The sequence below is a fragment of the Crotalus tigris genome, unplaced genomic scaffold, assembly GCF_016545835.1.
Source record: "Crotalus tigris isolate CLP2741 ecotype Arizona unplaced genomic scaffold, ASM1654583v1 scf7180000017753.6788120, whole genome shotgun sequence".
NCBI classification, from domain to species: Eukaryota; Metazoa; Chordata; class Lepidosauria; order Squamata; family Viperidae; genus Crotalus; species Crotalus tigris.
In genome coordinates this window covers 2,410,496-2,424,219 of record NW_024096615.1, presented here as the reverse complement: position 1 = coordinate 2,424,219, position 13,724 = coordinate 2,410,496, and positions in this window count along the sequence as shown.

The following is a 13,724-nucleotide window of genomic DNA, read 5'->3' as shown; positions in this document are numbered from 1 at the left end:
AGGTCAGGTGTCTTCCAGGTGCTACTGCCAGTAGAGACAAGAAGCGTATTTCTAAAATAATCAAGAATGGCAGCAAGGACTGTGATGTGGAGGCTATTGTACATCTTGGCACTAACGATCTGTCCCAAAAAGATGTACTCTCTGTGCAGAACGATTTCCAGAGCTTGGGGAAGGAACTTAGCAGAATAGGCTGTAGGCTTACTTTCTCAGAGGTTTTACCAGTGTATAAGGAGCAAAACGGAAAAGGCCAGCGCATAGCACAGTTCAATATGTGGCTAAAGGAGTGGTGTAAAGGGGAAGGCTTTGGATATAGAAGAGCCGAGGTGGCACAGCAGTTAGAGTGCAGTACTGCAGGCCACTTTAGCTGACTGTGTTCAGCAGGTCAGCGGTTCAAATCTCACCGGCTCAAGGTTGACTCAGCCTTCCATCCTTCCGGGGTAGGTAAAATGAGGACCCAGATTGTTGGGGGCAATGTAAATATATATATACATTGCTTACTGGTGTACACCGCTTAGAGAGTGCTTGCACTTAAAGCGGTATATAAGTCTCATAAATAAATAAATATTAGTCACAATGTCAGTAGCTGGTCCAATCAAAAGATGTACAAAAGAGATGGTTTGCATCCATCAAAAAAGGGACTGAGTTACTCGGCTATAAATTCACAGATTTTCTGGAGGGAAATTTAAACTAAACAGCGGGGACAGGGAGTTAATTGATACAGAACAACCCTGTCCCCGGCAATCTAAAAATTATAGCGTTATCAGTGCATGTAGCATAGATGTATGTGTGAACAAGAATACCAACCTTGCTATCAAGCAAAATGAAGCCTCTAATAGCAAGTGCCACACAAAGTGCACTAACCAAATAGGTGATAAGACAATAGGGGAACTCAGGCACCACACAGGTTATGTAGAAAGGAAACACAGGGACACTCACAAAGGACTCAAATGTTTATACACCAACGCACAGAGTATGAACAGCAAACAGGGTGAACTAGAAATTCAGGTTAATGAGGGCAGATACGATATTGTTGCCATTACGGAAACATGATGGGATGAAACCCACACATGGAACACACAGCTAGAGGGATTTAAATTATTTAAAAGAAACAGACCATATAAAAGAGGAGGTGGAGTTGCTCTCTATATAGAAATAACTACATCTCTACAGAAATAGAGCACAACAATGATAAAAACTGTCTTGAATGCATTTGGGTCAATATAAAAGGTGGGGGGAAATGACATTGCCGTAGGTGTACACTACAGACCACCCAACCAAACAGAGGAAATAGATGAACTTTTTGCTAGTCAGCTAACTAAGGTATGTAGGAAGCACATCACAATAGTAATGGGAGACTTTAACTACCCTGACATCAACTGGGAGACAAACTCCACACCAAGTGGAAGATCAAACAGGTTCCTGGCAAACCTAGCAGACAACTTTGTCTCCCAAAAAGTAGAGAAGGGAACTAGGGATTTAGCAATTTTGGATCTAATTCTTACTAACAGAGATGAAATGATAGAAGGTGTTGAAGCCATAGGAACCCTGGGAGGAAGTGATCATGCAATATTAGAATTCAACATTATAGAAGCACAAGCAATAGAACACAGTCAAAGTAGAGTCTTGGACTTCAAGAGAGCTAATTTCAATAAACTTAGAGAGGGCTTGGGAAGGATTCCATGGATGAGAATCCTCAAGGGGAAAACAACTCAAGAGGCTTGGGAAATTTTGAAAAATGAGATAATAAAAGCACAGTCTAGCACAATACCAACAAAGAGGAAAAACAACAGCTCTCAAAAGAAACCAGCATGGCTGCATAAAGAACTCTCTGACAAATTGAAAGATAAAAAGGACAAGTATAGAAAGTGGAAAGAGGGGAACATAACTAAGTCAGAATATCAGCAAATAGCCCGAGCCTGCAAAGATGAAGTGAAGAAAGCCAAGGCTCAAAATGAACTAAGGCTTGCGACCAAAGTCAAAAATAACAAAAAAAGCTTCTTTCAACATGTAAAAAACAAGAAAAAAGTGAAGGAAATGATTGGTCCATTAGTGGGTGGAAGTGGCAAGAAGGTGACAAGCAACAGGGAGAAAGCAATACTATTTAACTCGTTTTTTGCATCTGTCTTTACACAAAGGGAAAAAAACAGACCAACCTATCAAAAATAGTGCCATAAAAAACAAAATAGAAACACAAGTTAAGGTAGGCAAGAAAATGGTAAGTGAGCACCTGTCCAGCCTAGATGAGTTCAAATCGCCAGGACCAGATGGATTACACCCCAAGGTTCTCCAGTTACTGGCAGATGTGATATCGGAACCACTGAGCTATATTTTTCAAAGATCCTGGAACACAGGGGAACTACCAGAGGACTAGAAAAGAGTTGATGTAGTTCCTATACTCAAAAAAGGAAAAAAAATGGATCCAGGAAATTACAGACTTATCAGCCTGACCTCAATACCTGGGAAGATCCTGGAAAAGATAATCAAACAACGAATCAACGAACACCTAGAGGCAAACACAGTCATTACTAAAAGCCAACATGGGTTTGTCAAAAATAGATCATGCCAGACAAATCTTATTGCATTCTTTGACCAAGTGACAAAATTAGTGGATCAGAGGAATGCTGTGGACATAATTGACTTGGACTTCAGTAAGGCATTTGATAAAGTAGATCACAACCTACTACTTGACAAGATAGAAAAATGTGGGGTAGACAGAACCACCACCAGATGGATCCGTAGCTGGCTGACCGGCCGTACTCAGCGAGTGGTCCTCAATGGAACTGCATCTATATGGAGGGAAGTGTGTAGTGGGGTGCACCAGGGCTCTGTTCTGGGCCCAGTACTCTTCAACATCTTCATCAACGATTTGGATGAAGGGATAGATGGGGAAATCATCAAATTTGCAGACGACACCAAGCTGGCAGGAATAGCCAACACTCCAGAAGACAGGCTTCAGATACAGAAGGATCTGAACAGACTTGAACACTGGGCACTAACTAACAAAATGAAATTCAATGGTGAAAAAAGCAAAGTTCTACATTTAGGCAAGAAAAACCAAATGCACAAGTACAGCATAGGTGGCACCATGCTCAATAGTAGTAACTTGAGAGGGACCTCGGAGTCCTAGTAGACAATCACCTAAATATGAGCCAGCAGTGTGATGCAGCTGCCAAAAAGGCCAACACAGTGCTAGGCTGCATTAACAGAGGGATAGAATCAAGATCACGTGAAGTATTAATACCACTCTACAATGCCTTGGTAAGGCCACACTTGGAATACTGCATCCAATTTTGGTCACCACGATGTAAAAAAGATGTTGAGACTCTAGAAAGAGTACAGAGAAGAGCAACGAAGATGATTAGGGGACTGGAGGCTAAAACATATGAAAGGTTGCTAGAATTGGGTATGTCTAGTTTAACGAAGAGAAGGACAAGGGGGGACATGATAGCAGTATTACAATATCTCAGGGGCTGCCATAAAGAAGAGGGAATCAAGCTATTTTCCAAAGCACCTGAAGGCAGGGCAAGAAGCAACAGGTGGAAACTAATCAAGGAGAGAAGCAACCTAGAACTAAGGAGAAACTTCCTGACAGTGAGAACAATTAATCAGTGGAACAACCTGCCTCCAGAAGCAGTAAATACTCCAACACTGGACGTTTTTAAGAAGAGACTGGACAGCCATTTGTCTGAAATGGTGTAGGGTTTCCTGCCTGAGCAGGGGGTTGGACTAGATGACCTCCAAGATCCCTTCCAACTTTACTATTATTATTATTATAAAAGCCATAATCATAAATGTTTCACAAACATCCTACCTTAAGACAACAGCCAGGTTTTAAATATAAGTAGTCCTTGACCTATGACCACAACTGACCCACAATTTTTGTTGCTAAGTGAGACAGTTGTTAAGTGAGTTTTACCCCATTTTATGACTTTTCTTGCCACAGCTATTAAGTGAATTGCTGCAGTTGTTAACTTAGTAACTTAGTTATTAAGTGAATCTGGCTTCCCCATTGAATCTGCTTATCAGAAGGTTGCAAAAGGTGATCACATGACCCCAGAACACTGCAAAGGTCATTGTTGAGTCCTCGAATCAATGGTGAATGAATACAGCACATTCTGAAGTTCCAACAGCTCTTTATTGAAGTCTTTTCCACTCCATCACAGCTCTGAGGCTTACAGGCCTCTCAGACTCCTTTTAACAATGTCCCCGGGCAGAATGGTAACAATTAGACGTGCTCCGCGCCTCACGTATGCATGCGAAGCCGGCGCCAGCCAGTCTGGTCCCGGGCAGTTGCAACGTCCCGAGCCTGCCTTTGCAGGCTCAGGACACAACACCCCTTCCCCCCCGGATGAGACTTATTAACTATATAGGTAGTTATACGTGACCTCAACATGAGCGTGGTGTGCCAACCCCAAACCTGCACATCTAGTACCATCCACAAATGGTACTGGGCTATTGTTCTGGGATTAACTACCCAGCGCTCACACTTCCATTTTCCACAATAGCAGGCACCCTCTCACTTTCTCTGCATTGACAGCAGGGTTACAAAGTCCTCAAGATACTTGGGAGACTTTTTTAATCTCTGTGACCTCCTTAGATTCTGAGAATCCCCTACTTCCTCTTGTGCAGAGGATGACATGGAGTTGCCCCCTCTTTCAAACCCTGGTGGTCCCCGTGAACTGTGCCCCGTTGCCTGGTCTGCTTGCTTGCCCACTGGGCTCGTCAGACCAGGACTTTGCTCCCCCATGAACCTGGTTGACCTGCCTAACTGTAGGCTCTCGGACCCCTCTGTAAGCCTGCCACTGTTTGGCATTTCTGTAGAGCCCTCCAAGTCCACAATGGACCTATCAAGTGAATGCATCCCTTCACTCCCAAACCCCGTAACGGAATTGTCTGGGGTTTCTGTAGTGCCCCAATACTCAGTTGCCCCCCCATCTATGCCAGAGGTGCCAGAATTGAGATTTGCCTCTCTGACCACCTCCCTGTGTGAAGACTTCCTTCTGGAAGCAGTAGCAGTACTGGGCCAACTTGACTGTTTGTGTGTCAGTTCTCTTGCAATGTTTGGGTTATTAGGATGCTCCCGGTTATTCTCCCTGACTGGAGTGTTGAATGGTATTTGTGAATGATGAGTATGCCCCCTGGGTGACTCCCTGGCTGGAGTAGGCACTGGTGCCTGAATGATTTCTTGTTCCCTTGAATTCCTGTTTGGAACACTTGCAGAACCTTGGAACAGGCCGTCTGCGGCCTCTCCGTTTAGCCACGGCTGCTGCCAACACCCTTCCCTTTGCCCATAGTGGTCCCCCTTCCCCCCTGGAGAAAGCCCAGGAGCTTCAGAGGGTAAGTCCAGTCTCGTATGCAACTGATCAATATGCCGCCGAAGGACATGACTGTCGTCCAAGGAAACCTCATATGACAAAGGGCCAGTAACCTTGCATACTACAGCAGGAACCCACAAGTGATCAGGCCCATAGCTCCGGGTCCATACGGGGGCACCCACTTGCAGACACCGCAGTGCCCTGGGTTGGGTGACCTTAGGAGGCAGTCTGTCCGGGTGCAACCTGTCAAGTTTGGTGATCAGTTTGCGCCCCCAACGGAGTTCAGTTGGGCTCTTCCCAGTGGAAGTTGAAGGTGTGGTGTGGTAAGCAAGAAGAAAGTCTGCCAACCTGTGGTGCCAGTCCCCGTAGATCAGTTTCTTTAAAGCATCCTTGGTGATGCGGACCATCCGTTCAGCCATACCGTTGGTGGAAGGGTGGAATGGTGCAGAGGTGGCATGACGAATCATGTTGACCTGTAAAAAAGCTTGAAACTCGAAAGAAGTGAATTGAGGACCATTGTCAGACACCAGGACATCAGGGAGCCCATGTGCAGCAAAAATCCCCCTCAGTACTTGAATGGTCTTGGCAGCAATGGTTGAAGAGACAGGTACAACCTCAAGCCACTTTGAATAGCTGTCAACAAGGACCAAGAAGAATTGACCCTGAAAGGGCCCAGCGTAATTAATGTGCACCCTAGACCAAGGTGATTGTGTTTCTTCCCATCTATGTACAGGAGCCTGAGGCATTTCCGGGCGTGAGCGCTGACACAAGTGGCATCCGTGCACTTGAGCCTCTATTTCCCTGTCTAACCCAGACCACCACAAATGGCTGCACGCAAGCACCTTCATCCTGACAATGCCAGGATGGTCCTCATGAAGGGAAGCCAAGACCCTAGATCTCATTGAGGTAGGAATAACAACTCTGCTGCCCCATAGCAGACAACCCTTAAAAGTGGATAACCCATGTTTCTTAAGCCAGAAACTCTGAAACTCAGTACCTGAACAACTGTCTGGCCATCCAGACAAGACCCAGGAGAATACACGAGTGAGTGTGAGGTCCATGGCTGATTCAGCAGCCACATCCCTGGCATTTAAGGGCGACTCAAGCAATGCCTGAATGGAAAGAATGTTGATGGCAGGGGCAGGGTCAGCCTCTACCATTTGTAAAGGTAATCTACTAAGGCCATCAGCATGGCCCATTTGTTTGCCAGTTTTGTGAACCAAAGAAAAATCATAAGCTGACAGAAAGATGGACCATCTCAGCATTCTGGGGGAGATGATATGGGGGGTTTGTTTGTTTGTAGTAAACAACCCCAACAGAGGCTTATGGTCAGTGTAGACCGTGAAGTGCCTGCCATAGAGGAAATCATGAATTTTTTTAATTCCAGCAACAATGGCTAAGGCTTCTCTATCTATCTGAGCGAAGTTTCGCTCAGCAGAAGACAAAGTTCTGGAGTAATATGCAACAGGAACCTGAGTTCCATCAGGTCTTAAATTGCTAAATACTGCTCCCACCACATAAGGGGAAGCATCACAAGCGATGCACACAGGAAGAGTTTCATTAAAATGTGCAAGCACATCATTTGATGTAAGTAAGGCCTTAACCTCATTGAAGCTTTCTTCATGTGCTTGTGACCACTGCCACACTGCCTGTTTGTCTAAAAGCCAATGAAGTGGCTCAGCTACATTAGCTTTGTTAGGTATGAATGCATTGTAAAAGTTTAAGAGGCCCAAAAAAGCTTGTAATTCAGCTTTAGATTTAGGCCTAGGAGCCTGCAGGATACCCTTTAATTTAGACTCAGCAGGGTGAATGCCCTTGGCATCTATTCTGAATCCCAGGAAATCTGTAGAAGACACTCCAATTTTGCATTTGTCTTTTTTAAGCTTGAGGCCTGTTTTCCTGAAACGCAGCAGAACAGCCCTCAACCTCTCAGCTAAATTTTGAGTGGATTCTCCTGCTATTAGGACATCATCAAAATAGGGACAAACCCCTGGTATACCCCTCAGAGTGTTTTCCATAACGCTTTGGAAAATTCCAGGAGCTACATTTACTCCAAATTGTAGTCTTTTGACTTTGAATGCCCTCCTATGAGTTACAATAGTTTGTGCTTCAGCAGCAGCTTCATCAACAGGTAACTGTTGATAAGCCTGTGCTAAATCCAGCTTTGCAAAAACACACACCCCTTTGAGGGAGGCCAAAATGTGGCTGACTACAGGTACAGGATAGGCATGCTGTTGCAATGCCTTGTTTAGAGTGCATTTGTAATCTGCACAGATGCGAATATCCCCATTAACCTTAAGAGGCGTGACTATGGGTATTATGTCCTAAGCCTGCAAAGGCAGGCTCGGGACGTTGCAACAGTCCCGGGCAGTTGCAAGCTGCCCGGGACCAGACTGGCTGGTGCCGGCGCTCATGCGCGAGGCATGCAGCGCGCCTAAATGTTACCGTTTTGGCCCAGGGATCATCTTTAAGAGTGACTGAGAGGTTTGTGTGCCTCATTATTGTAACAGGGCTACAGAACAACAAACAAAGAGGCTCCTGAAACTACGAGATGCTTCGTGAAGTTATTGCCATTAACCAAGGACTCAACACTGGCGACGAAGGTGGGATGCCTTACAATTAATTGAAGAAATTGTAAGCTTACCCTGGAGTCCTGAAGCAGCAAGGAAACGGCGTTAAATTCAGCAACTGCCTGCCAATACAGCGTCTTTGGGGGTAAGTTGGCTGATAGACCCTTCCTTTACTACTGCAAAGATGGCAAAGATAGGAAGACTTTCTGAGTTCGATGTTATGCATCCAGAAAGATGGGAGTGTGCCTGGGCCGTCAGCTGTGTGCCTGGGCCGTCAGAAGGTACAACCCTGAGAAGAATTGCGCCTGAAAGGTACCAGGATCCCCAGCCAAAACAGGGTGGGTTTCTGTGCTTCACGAAGAAGCATTTATAGGACAGGCACACAAAAGCTACTCAAGCTACTCAAGAAGAAACTGTCACTTAAAGTGAAGTTGCAAGTTGGTCATGGAACTAGACACTGGGTCTGCACTTTCAATCATTTCCATTCACACATTCAGAAAGATTTGTTCTAGCAGTGGGTTCCAGGCCAAGCTTAGGCCTTCTAATATAGTGCTAACAGACTTCCAAAACTCCAAAGTGTGTGTTAAGGGGGAGGCCACCCTTAACGTACAGTATAAGGATTTTGAAGGTCCATTAGATGTATTGATAGTGGGTGGTGAGCGCACGAGTCTCATAGGACTCGATTGGCTTGAGGCCTTGGGAATACAAGTTACAGGGCTCAATAGTTTGCAAACAGTAGGTCTACAAGAAGTCTGCAAAGAATTTGCAGATGTCTTCAGCCCACAGCTGGGTACATACAAAGGGCCCCAGTTTCCTTAAAATTGGACCCCACTGTCACTCCTATCAGAGTAAAAGCAAGGAGAGTACCTTTTGCTTTAAAAGGGAAAATTGATGCTGAATTGGACAAATTGATTCGGCAAGGAGTCTTAGAACCTGTTGACTCCAGTCCTTGGGAAACTCCCATAGTCATGCCTCTTAAGGCTAATGGGGACATTCGCATCTGTGCAGATTACAAATGCACTCTAAATAAGGCATTGCAACAACATGCCTATCCTGTATCTGTAGTCAGCCAAATTCTGGCTTCCCTCAAAGGGGGGCGTGTTTTTGCAAAGCTTGACTTAGCACAGGCTTATCAACAGTTGCCTGTTGGTGAAGCTGCTGCTGTAGCACAAACCATTGTAATACACAGGGGGGCATTCAAAGTAAAAAGGCTACAGTTTGGAGTAAATGTGGCTCCTGGAATTTTCCAAAGCGTAATGGAAAACACATTAAGGGGTATACCAGGGGTTTGCCCCTATTTTGATGATGTCTTAATTGCTGGAGATTCCACTCAAAATTTAGCTGAGAGATTGAGGGCTGTCTTGCTGCGGTTCCGGAAAACAGGTCTCAAACTCAAAAAGGACAAATGTAAAATTGGGGTGCCTTCTACAGATTTTCTGGGGTTCAAAATTGATGCCAATGGGATCCATCCTGCTGAGTCCAAATTAAAAGCTATCATGCAAGCTCCTAGGCCTAAGTCCAAAGCTGAACTACAAGCTTTTCTGGGCCTCTTGAATTTCTATAATTCATTCATTCCTAACAAGGCTAATGTAGCTGAACCACTTCATTGGCTTCTGGACAAACAGGCAGTGTGGCAGTGGTCACAAGCACATGAAACAAGCTTTAATGAGGTTAAGGCCTTACTCACATCCAACAATGTGCTCGCACACTTCAATGAAACTCTCCCTGTGTGCATCGCTTGTGATGCTTCTCCTTATGGGGTGGGAGCAGTACTCAGCCACCTTAGACCGGATGGAACTCAGGTTCCTGTTGTGTATTACTCCAGAACCTTGTCTTCTGCTGAACAAAACTGTGCCCAGATAGACAGGGAGGCCTTAGCTGTTGTTGCTGGAATTAAAAAATTCCATGATTTTTTATATGGCAGACATTTCACAGTCTACACTGACCATAAGCCTTTGTTGGGGTTGTTTACCACAAACTCCCCATATCATCTCCCCCAGAATGCTGAGATGGTCAATCTTTCTGTCAGCCTATGACTTTTCTTTAATTCACAAACCTGGCAAAGAAATGGGCCATGCTGATGGCCTCAGTAGTGGAGACTGAGGAGTAATGGAGACTGATCCTGCCCCTGCTATCAACATCCTTTCCATTCAGGCGCTGCCTGAGTCACCTTTAAATGCCAGAGATGTGGCTGCTGAATCAGCCACAGATCTCACACTCTCTCGTGTCTTATCCTGGGTCTTGTCTGGATGGCCAGAGAGTTGTCCAGGCACTGAGTTTCAGAGTTTCTGGCTTAAGAGGAACGAGTTATCCACCTTTCAGGGTTGTCTGCTGTGGGGCAGCAGAGTTGTCATTCCTACCTCGATGAGGTCTAGGGTCTTAAGTTCCCTTCACGAAGGTCATCCTGGCATTGTCAGGATGAAGGCGCTTGCGTGCAGCCATTTGTGGTGGCCTGGGTTAGACAAGGAAATTGAAGCTAAGGTGCACGCATGCCACCTTTGTCAGTGCTCACGCCCAGAAATGCCCCAGGCTCCTGTACATAGATGGGAGGAAACACAGTCACCATGGTCTAGAGTGCACATCGATTACGCTGGGCCCTTTCAGGGTCAATTCTTCTTGGTCCTGGTTGATAGCTATTCAAAATGGCTTGAGGTTGTACCTGTCTCTTCCACCACCACTACAAAGACCATTCAAGTACTGAGGGGGATTTTTGCTGCACATGGGCTGCCGGATATTTTGGTGTCTGACAATGGCCCTCAATTCACTTCTTCCGAATTCCAAGCTTTCTTACAGGCCAACATGATTCGTCATGCCACCTCTGCGCCTTTCCACCTTTCCACCAACGGTATGGCTGAACGGATGGTCCGCATCACCAAGGATGCTTTAAAGAAACTGACCTATGGGGACTGGCACCACAGGTTGGCAGATTTTCTCCTTGCTTACCACACCACACCTTCAACTTCTACTGGGAGAAGCCCGGCTGAACTTCGCTGGGGGTGCAAACTGACTACTAAACTTGACTGGTTGCACCCGGACAGACTGCCTCCTAGGGTTACACAACCCAGGGCACCGAGGCAATTGCTAGTGGGTGCCCCAGTATGGACCCGTAACTACGGGCCAGGTCACTTGTGGGTTTCTGCTGTAGTAAGCAAGGTTACAGGTCCTTTGTCATACGAGGTCTCCTCGGATGACGGTCGTATTCTGCGACGGCATATCGACCAACTGCGTACAAGATTGGACATATCTTCAGAGACTCCTAGTTCTTTTTCAGGGGGGAGGGGGACCTCCACAGGCAAAGGGAAGGGTGTTGGCAGCAGCCAGGCACCAACAGAGAGGCCACAGATGGCCTATCACAAGATTCCGCGAGTGTTCCGAACAGGAATTCGTTGGAACCAGCTAGCACACAGGCACAAGTGCCTACTCCAGCCAGGGAGTCACCCCGGGGGCATAATCATTATCCACTAACACCATTCAGCACTCCAGTCAGGGAGAATAACCGGGAGCATCCTAATAACTCACACATTGCAAGAGAGCTGGCACACAATCAGTCTAGTTGGCCCAGCACTGCTATGCATCCAGAAGGAGGCAGTCACACAGGGAGGTGGTTGGAGAGGCAAATCCCAATTCTGACATCTCCGGCATAGTTGAGGGGGCAACTGAGTTTTGGGGCAATACTGAAACCCCAGACAGTCCTACTATGGAACTGGGGAGTGGTGGAAGGCAGCCTCACGATAGGTCCAGTATGGGCCAGGGAGGCTCTACAGAGTTGCCCAACAGTGGCAGTTTTCTAGGGGGGGGTCAGAGAGCCTGCAACTAGGCAGGTCAACCAGGTTATGGAGAGAACGAAGTCCTGGTCTGATGAGCCCAGTGGGCAAGCAAGCAGACCAGGCAATGGGGCACGGTCCATGGGGACCACGAGGGTCCGAGAAAGGGGGCGAATCCATATCATCCTCTGGGCAAAATGTAATTGGAGATTATCAGGGCCTAAGGAGATCACAGAGAGTTAAGAGATCTCCTAAGTACCTTGAAGATTTTTTTTTAATTAAAATTTTTATAAACATTTTACAATAAAATCCCTCCCCACCTCTCTCCCTCCCCCCTCCCATTAGCCCTCCCCCCTTCCCAGAGCTGAGTACAGAGCTAAAAACAACAAAAAAGAACATAAAAAATTAAATAAAGATCAATCAATTATACATAAATCCTAAAAAAATTTAAAACCCCTTTAACTCCATTACAATAAAATCAACAAATCTAACCATAACAACTTTATACAATAAGTTATTCAAAAGCTAAATAATACTTTCTAATCCCATATTTGTTCTGAACAAAATTTATCCATCCTTTCCATACAGAGTTGTATCTCTCTTGTGAATGGTCTTTCAGATAAGCCGATATTTTTGCAATTTCTGATAAATAAGAAACTTTAAAAAAACCATTCATCTAAAGTAGGCAAGGAGTCTTTTCTCCAATATTGCCCAATCAATAACCTTGCTGCCGTAATAAAATTCAACATTAAAATAATCTCTTTACTATCACAATCTTCAATAATACCTAACAAAAATAGTTGCGGTGTAAATTTTATCCTTCTATTAAAATTTTTTGGAATATTCCACCAAATCTTAATCCAAAAAGCCTTTATATTTCTACAAGACCACCAAATATGATAATAGGTTGCATCCATACAACCACATCTCCAACATTTGGGCTGTAAATTAGAATACATACGAGACATCTTTTGTGGATCAAGGTGCCATCTGTAAAACATTTTATAAAAATTTTCTCGTAAATTTTGAGCTTGGGTAAACTTAACATTCCTAACCCAAATTATCTCCCATGTATCTAATAGAATCGGCTCTTCAAAATTTTGAGCCCACTTAACCATACAATCCTTAACTAATTCTGTTTCTGAATCCAATTCCACCAAGGCATTATAAACTCTTTTTATATGGGCTCGATTTTGATCTCTAATTTGTTTCACCAAATTGGCATCTTCCGCAATGAAACCCATTTTTTGATCTATACTCCATCTTTCTAATAACTGCCTATACTGAAACCAAGAATAAATAATGTTTTCTTGCGATAAATCCTCCATCGATTTTAATTGCCACTTATTCCCTTCCCACTTAGTCAATTGCTTATAAGAAATCCTATCCATTTTCACCCCTTCTATAGCGTGCCCAGGAATTCCCCACAGTGGTATTCTAGAATTTAACCTATAATATTTCTTCCAGACACGCAGTAAAGCAATTCTTAAAACATGGGATTTAAAGGCCCTATCCACCTTTTTATTATAAATTAAATACGCATGCCATCCAAATAATAAATCCCATCCTTCCAAGAAAAGTATATCTAAATTTGTTAAGTTAACCCAATCATTGATCAAAGTCAAACCCACCGCGTCATAATACAATTTTAAATTCGGCACCTTAAGTCCACCTCTCTCTCGAACATCTTGAATAATTTTGAGCTTAACTCTTGGTTTTTTCCCAGCCCAAATGAATCTATTAATCCCCCTCTGCCATTCTTCTAAATTTGCCTCTTTCTTTAAAATAGGTATCATTTGAAACAAAAAAAGAAATTTAGGCAGAAGATTCATTTTCACTGCAGCAATTCTCCCTAATAAAGATAATTGCAATTTCTTCCAATCATTCAAATCCTTTTGCATTTTAAGCCATAACACTTCATAATTATTTTTATAAAGTTTTGCATTAGAAGCAGTTATATAAACCCCCAAGTAGTTTACCTTTTTTACAATTTCAAAACCTGTCAAATTAACTAACATTTCCTTATCCAAATTAGGCATATTTTTTGTTAAAATTTTAGTCTTATTATTATTAAC